Here is an 8,323-nt window from a genome sequence, read left to right as displayed (position 1 = left end):
AGCAGTTCCAAGGCACAATTCCTCAGTAAGTCCAAGCTCTTATTTCAGTTCACAATCAAATCCAAATCCTCCAGCAAGGTTTGCTCAGAGTAGTTATAACCAAATGATCCAGTAAGGTTTGCCTCAGAGCAGTTTAAGTCAGCTTCTCTTTTGAACATCTGGCAAGAACAGCCAAACCTTTAACTGTGGCCAGCACAGATCCAAGAACCTCAGGTCATACCTTGCCACCGTTTATCCACAGAAATGCCACAGTCTCTCCACCACCAGAGTGTCACTCTCAACAGAGTGTTGCTGCTACAAGACTTGCTTGCTTTAAGTCTTGCTGCCCAATATGGGAAGGACTCCTTCTCTTATCCTAGTCTCACAGCTGCTGATGATTTGCAAGATCATGCTGATTTGTAAGACTATGTGTCTGCAAGTTAAGGAAGCTGGAGACCAGAGAGGACTAACTATAATGGCTAACCGCGACCCCAATCCCAAATTTTAGGCTAACACACAGCGTGGTAACTATTGGATTGGCATATGTGGTGGTGGTGGTGGTTTTGTTTGTTGGGTTTTTTAAAATTCTTCATTCACATTGTGTTTCATACAATCATTCTCATTCATTATGGTTTATAAAATTAATCACCATTGGGCCTTGTCCATCATTACCCTGACTTGTCACCTGAATCCTTCCCATTCGCTTACCCCTCCCTCCACCCACCAAACTGTGCAGCCCTGTGGTTTTGCCTCTACCCATCCTCACGCCTCCACACCTTTCCCCTTCCTCTCCTTGAGTTCCTGTGTATGTTTTACTAATTATCCTTTTATTTTTACAATAATGGTATTATGCAGTATTTGTCTCTGTGAGACTGTGTTAATTCACTCAGCATAATACTATGTTTTGCTGTATATATTTTTTTGCATATTTTCATCAACAGCAGCAAAGTAAATGAAATTATATTTAAAAAATTGTAAAGGACAGAAGGAAGAGAGGGACAGAAAGAAAAGAAAAAGGAGTTTTCCTTCCCAACACAAAAGCTGGTTTGGGTGTCCAGAGCAGCTTTCTAGGATTTTGCCAGGCAGCCGGGGAGCTTGGCTCTCTGTCTTTGGTTGCTCATTAAAAGGAAGGTGAAGATGGAATCTTAATGGAAGGATAGAGGAGAGGACAGTGAGATCAGGACATCAGTAACTATTGTGTCTCCAGAATTAGCTATTCTCTTTCATTTTTCATTGAATTCCTATTAGATTCCCAGAAACAACTGTTGTTGGAACTTGAAATTCAAATTTCATGTTAATACTCTCAGCTGCTAAACGTTAGTTTAGATGTTGGAATCATTCTGGGTGGGGGGGAAGGAAGGCTTGATGGTGTGCTTAAAAAAATCAGCCATTGGAAACTATGGAGCACAACTTAACTGGACACACTTGGGATCTCCCAGAGTGTGAACTGAGCCAATGGATGGCAACTGATTTTCCTATGCAATAATGATACTACCAAATAATTCTCTTTGGTTGAACAGGTGAATGGGAATATAAGCTATGGTTTTGCTAATGAAAAAGATAAGAGACTTGAAGATTTTTAGAAACACTTGTGCAAGTGATAAAAATTTCTTTTAGAGTTGCCAACTCTTTTTTCTTTCTTTTTTAAATTTTATACTGATTTATCTACAGTTTGGATAAATTGTTTTTCTCAAAAGATCCTTCCCATTTCCTTCACCCAACCCACCCAACTTTTACATAAAATCTCTATTACCTCCCCCTATCATTATCTCTGCCCCTATCCTTACATTCTCATGAATTGCAGTCCATTGCTTTGAAGCCTTGAGTCAAGGTGATTCAAACAGGATTCTTTGGTGTATGGGAGTCGTATTTGATTTGGGTCATTCCAGCACCATCTATGAGAAAAGACTGGTTTTCTCCATTGTGTAGAACAAAATGCAAATGAAGGCAGTTGCCCATCCTTAAAGGCAGCACACAGCTTCTTTCCTTCTTGAAAATTCTGACCCTTGTCCTCAAGATGATCATCTGAGGAGTTGAGCAAAATAGCACGCAGTTCTTATGCTGAACGACTCTCACTATCAGAAAACAACAACTCTAAAACATTTGCTGTGGAGTTCTGGTGGCCTCATGGGTAATAAGCTGTACGCTCAACCCAAAGGCAGGCAATTTTAATTCACCAGCTGCTACGTGGGAAAAAGGTGAGAAATCTCTTCCTAACATTTAATTGTGCTAATGCGAAACCTGTACTTGGATCAAGAGGCAGTAGTCAGAACAGAGCAGGGTAACACTGCATGGTTCAAAACTGGGAAGGGTGTACGCCAGGGATGCATCCTGTCTCCATACCTTTTCAACATGTATGCAGAGCAGATTATCCGAGAAGCTGGGCTCTATGAGGAGAATTGTGGCATCAGGATTGGTGGAAGATCTATTAACAATCTGCGTTATGCAGATGACACAACCCTGCTTGCTGAAACTGAGGAGGACCTCATGCACTTGCTGCGAAGGGTCAGGGACTGCAGCCTTCAGTATGGACTGAGGCTCAACATCAAGAAGACAAAGATTCTCACCACTGGACCAATTGGCAGCATCAGGATGGATGGCGAAGAGATTGAGATTGTTCACAGCTTCAGTTTGCTCGGCTCCACAGTCAACACTCTTGGTACCAGCAGTCAGGAAATCAAAAAGTGTATCGCGATGGGAAAGTCTGCTGTTAGGGACCTCTCTAAAGTACTCAGGAACAACAGTGTCTCTCTGGAGACTAATGTGTGCCTGATACAGGCCATGGTCTTTGCAATCACTTGTTATGCATCAGAGAGTTGGACAATGACTAGGGAGGACAGAAGGAGAGTGGATGCTTTTGAGCTGTGGTGCTGGAGAAGAGTACTGAATGTACCATGGACTGCCAGGAAAACAAACGGATTCATCTTGGAGAGGATTAAACCAAGCTACTCCTTGGAGGCAAGGATTCTGGGGCTTCGTCTGACATACTTTGGACATGTTGCCAGGAGGGACGGGTCCTTGGAGAGGGACGTCATGCTTGGGAGGGTGGAGGGACGGCACAAGAGGGGAAGACCCTCTATGAGGTGGATTGATTCGGTGACTGGGGTAATCAGGATGGGTGTGTCAGAGGCAGTGCGGTTGGCGCAGGATAGAGCAGGGTTTAGGGCTGTTGTGCATAGGGTCCCTATGAGTCGGAAACGACTCGACGGCACACAACAACAACAACATGCAATTAACAGCCTTTGTGAAAACTGACTGGAGGGTCAGCTATGCGTAGGTTCCAACTCAACAGCAATGAGTGAGGGATGCATTCTGAGGTCTTTAGCTTTTGAGAAAAGCCCATTTCCCTATATACCCTCGCTTTACCAATGAAGACACTAGAATCTAGAGAGAGAAAGTAAGTTACAAAAAAATCACATAGACTGAAGACTGATTTTTGTTGACCTTTTTTACTGCCAAACCAATAATGCATTCAGTATTATATTTTTTAAAAAAATTATGTCAGACCAGTTTTAGTAAACCCAAACCCACTGCCAGACTCCATAGCTCCCCTCTAGGACAGAGTAGGAACTGCAGGATTCTCCCACAAAACACCTGGCAGATTAGAACCACTAATCTTTTGCGTTATCTATCCATGGCTTAACCCACTAAATCACTGTACTTTTAGTAAGCTCCTGGTTTTAGTAAGCTTGTTTTCCATTTTCTTACACACATATCAGATATTTGGGGCACTAAATAATACATACATACATACATACATAAATAATCCAAAGAAAAAGAAAGTCACATTAAAAGAAGAAAACTATGTCTTACCAAATTCACTATGACAAAGGTGGCCAATTTTCATACAAGTTGATTTTTTATTATTATTTTTAATTGATATTTTAACAAAAGTTTACAGAAAACTTGGATGTCCATTCATTCATTGTTGCGCATTTTCCTCCCTTACCCCCACCCAGTTCACTTTTCTCTTTAAAGATTCTTTCATTGTTGCACAATTTCCTCCATCCCCCATCCACTTGGCTATGCACCTCTTATTCTGAACTATTGTCATGCAAATAATACCTAATCATCTATTTCTTTTAGACAGTTCTTTCCCTCATCTATTTAAATGCAGTGTATATTTTTTATCCCTGTTTTCTGTGTTTCCTCCCAACCCCAATGTCCGTCCTGTTTTATAACAGTGGCATTATGCAGTATCTGTCTTTTTTGTGACTGAGATATTAGACTGTGCATAATGTCCTCCAGGGTCACCCATTGTGTATAATATTTTATGAGATCCTTTTTTTCAGGGCTGCTAAGTATTCCATTATGTGAATATACCACAGCTTCTCTAGCATTTGTTGATAAGCACTTGGGTTGATTCTATATCTTTGCTATTGTGAACAATAAGCTGACTTTTTAAAACTATTTATTGTGGTTTCAGTGGACATTTACAGAGCAAATTGAATCTTGATTTAATAATTCATACACATTTCAAGTTCATTTTAAATTAGCTGGTAAAAGGAAATATATCCTATATTTTGCTACTTTACAGTGAAAGCACAGGGAGCTCTGGTGGCCTAGTGGATAGGGAATTGTGCTGCCAACACAAAGAGGGGCAATTCAAATCTACCAGTTGCTCTGTGGAAGAAAGATGGGCAGTCTCTTCCCGTGTGATTTATAGCTTCTGAAAACCGATTCGAGGGTCAGCTGTAACTAGGTTCCAACTGGGACAGCGCACGATAGCACCAGTGAAAACATACAATTAAGACTGGGACCCTTGCTACATGTCTTTTTGTTAAAATAAAGGAAAATAGGGCAGTGCAGAAACCTAAAAGTCAACAAACTAATAACTAAAAGTAAACAAGATGCTCTTGGATCCCTTCCCACTGACAAACACTACCAACCGGTGAGTAATGCAAGTAAGTCAAAGTACCTCTTTCCCCTCTTATGAGATGGTCCCATTACATGCCTGTAAACAGTTGATGCTCTTAGCTGCTAACAGAAAGATTGTTGTCGTAATTGATTGCCATTGAGTCAAGCACGACTCATAGTGACTCTAGGAATGAAAAACCTGAAGCCTTTCTAGAACTATCATTTATCAAAGTCCATAGAGTTTCCAGAGGCATGTTGTTTAGGAAGTGGATGCATCCTGATTAGGAGTTCAAACCCACCCAGAAAGAAATGCCTCAGATCAAAGACCAGACGCTGCACTTCTGAAAAGTTGCCCCTGGGAACCTGTGGAGCACACAGTCCTGTCCTGACAAACATGGTCACCATAAGTCAGATCAATTCATGATAAACTTGAAAACGGGATTTGTGGCCTCATTGCTGTGTATCGTGCAGCTTCTTAGAGGGACATTCCAGTGGCTGTTTGGCAGCTATGGATGCTAACAGGAAGCAGCAGGTGTGGTTGTTGTGTGCCATCAAGTCGAGTATGACTTACAGTGACCTTATGAATAACAGACCTGACCCCGGTCCTGTCCTGTGCCGTCCTCATCATCTCCGACATGCTTCAGCTCATTGCTGCAGTCAGTGTGTCAATCCTTCTTATTGAAGCTCTTCCTCCCTTTTGCTAAGCAACCCTCCACCTTTCCTAGCTTGCTGCCTTTTTCCAAGGAATACCCTCTTCTAGCAACATGCCCAGAGCACGTGAGATGAAGCTTCACTATCCTTCCCTCTAAGGAGCACTCTGGCTGCACCTTCTCCAAGACAGTCTCAGCAAATTCCTGACACTCACGTGTAGGGAAGGGAGAGAAGGGACCGCGTTGTTCTTGCTCTGCACCTCCACATGCACAATTTCATGTATCATTTTAGGCGGAAGGGCCCGCTGCCTTCTATTCGAGTCTGCTGTTTGCATAGCTGTAGCAGTGTTTTACTAGCTGTATTTGGAGAGGTGCTTGCTTCCCTCTGTGTCAGCAAAACTGCACAGCAGCCTGGCGGGGGCTGCTGGCATCTCACAGTGGTGATTAATTACCATGAGCCTCGTCACTGATGTTTTACTCTTCTCTGTTTTGTGGGCCCTTTCATCTCTTCTTCACGGCAAGTCCCTCCCATCTCGCCTTTTCTCCCACTCAGCCTCCCTGGGTGAATGGCTCTCTCCGTCCCTGACTCACACAGCTGTTGCCCCTTTCATAACATTGTAGCCCACGACAAAGGGGGAAGAAAGGTGTTTTCATATTATGGTTAATTGACTGCCGTCAGATCAAAAACAGAAGGTTCCAAAAATACCAGACACTTGAAGGAGTGTCTGCCTGCTCACTGGCTCTTCACCCAGCCTGGAATTCGTTTCCAGGGTTTTTCACTGTAACAGTAACACCGGGTGGCTGCATGGACTGTAAATACAGACTCGAAAGGGGGTCCTTTTCTTGTGTGAGAGGTTTTGTTTTTGTCTTTTCACTTTATTAGCAGAATGTAGGATACCGAGTAAAATAGTGATTCATGTGACACCAAGTAATTTGTGTCACACCAAATCCAGCTATAAATCATCACACCTGTGCCTCTCTTTCCTTAAATTGCTTCAGTACTTTTTTTCCCCTTTCTTTTCCTGGCAGAGTAGAGTTGTTTAGCCAAGAGCTGGCCTAGATGTGAGAAGAAGCAGGGCCACATTGTACTTCTGGGGACTTTAAAACTGACTTCCCCATCCAAGCACTCGTCCTAATTGATTTTCCTGGGAGAGAAAAGTAGACGGGAGATCTCTCTTCTCGTTCCTGGAGACATACATCCTACAATGCCAACAGCTGGAGACAGAGCTGCTGCCTTGCCTCATAGGACCTCTGTGCCAACGAGGCCAGCATTTCTGAGTATGTGGGTTTTGGGTCTCCAAGAAGGAACACTGATGGTGAAGTGGGAAATGCTCAGTTCCTAAATGAAAGGCCGATGCTTCAAATCCAGCAGCTACCACCCCACGGGAAAAAAATACAGTCTGCTTCTTAAAGATGAATTGTTGTTGCTGTTGTTAATGTGCTGTCAAGTTGCTTGTGACTCATAGCGACCCTATGGACAACAGCCCTAAACCCTGCTCTATCCCTTGCCAATCTTATTGTCTCTGACACTCCCATCCCCATTACCCTAGTGATGGAATCAATCCATCTCATCGAGGGTTTTCCCCTCCTGCACTGTCCCTCCACCCTCCCAAGCATGATGTCGCCCTCCAAGGACTGGTCCCTCCTTGCAACATGTCCAAAGTATGTCAGACGGAGCTTCAGAATCCTTGCCTCCAAGTTGCAGCCTGGCTTCACCCTCTCCAGGATGAACTTGTAAAGTTGAATAGCATTGATAAACTGACAAGACTGACAGATATGAGGCTGTTGTTGCTGTTGTGAAGTTCCCTCGAGGTAACTACAACTCGCAGAGATCCTACAAACAACAGATCTTGGCCCAGTGGAGAACCATCGTCATAGCATTCACCAAGACCATTGTTCCAGTCACTGTGTCATTCCATCTTGTTGAGGATCGCCCTCTCTTTCTCTGACCCTCCCCTCTGACAGCAGATTTCTTATATCCCAGGCCTGGCTCCTCCTGGTAACACATCCAAAGCATGTGATACGGAATTTCATCATCCTTGCCTCTGAGGAGCACCCTGGTTGCACTTGCTCCAAGAAAGAACTTGTTTGTTCCTTTGTTAGTCCATGGAACATTCAGGACTCTTCTCCAGCATCACAAGTCAGTCATCGATTCTTCCATCATCCTTATTCATAAGCCAACTTTCAGTTGCATAGGAAGTGGCTGAAGATACCATGGCTTGATAATTCAAAAAGGTAGTGCAACTTAGTCTTTGATCTGACAGATTGACACAAGAGACTATACCCATTACCATGCGTATGTTTGACTGATGCGTTTTCTATGAGCCTAATAGTACATTCTGTGAATATATCCATATGTTCAGCAGAACAAACAGAAGGCAGAGAGGTGTAAATGTCCTAATTATAAACTAAAACCCTGAAAAAAATGAGTTGCTGGCCCTAGAACCTCTAGACCATAGTCTCAGGAATCTCCAAGTAAATTGGCATAGAGTCAAAGAGGAGAAGAAAAGCAAAGATAACATGGAAACAATTTGTTCAAAGTCTAATGAACTGTGCAAAACTCAGCCTCCAGGACTCCATGACCAGAAGAACTAGACGCTGTCTGGCTGCCACTGCTTGACCTTGCTGTGAAGGGAAGACAGGAGAAGGTCCTGGGCCGTGGGTGAAGACTGTGCAAAGAAACAGGGAAACATAGAAATAGGCACGTTTATTAGTTTAAGGAGGAAGGATGGGCTCCCAGGACTATGGTTCTATAAGTCACCCTTTAAGTCTGGAACAAAACTCACCCATGACTCAACCTCTGGGGAAATAATAAGCCTATAAAATGTGCGAACGGG

The 8,323-nt window shown here is 43.2% G+C and overlaps 1 protein-coding gene across 1 annotated transcript in view; it reads left to right on the top strand.

Annotated features, from left to right (window-relative positions):
• The window catches only part of GPC6 (glypican 6), a 1,593,112-nt gene that overhangs the window by 1,472,101 nt on the left and 112,688 nt on the right, over positions 1 to 8,323 (top strand). The gene's annotated exons all lie outside the window — the stretch shown is intronic.

The sequence above is a fragment of the Elephantulus edwardii genome, unplaced genomic scaffold (genome assembly GCF_000299155.1).
Source record: "Elephantulus edwardii isolate Elephantulus edwardi_28Jun2011 unplaced genomic scaffold, EleEdw1.0 scaffold00004, whole genome shotgun sequence".
Lineage (NCBI taxonomy): Eukaryota > Metazoa > Chordata > Mammalia > Macroscelidea > Macroscelididae > Elephantulus > Elephantulus edwardii.
This window is presented reverse-complemented; position numbering and strand designations above follow the sequence as displayed.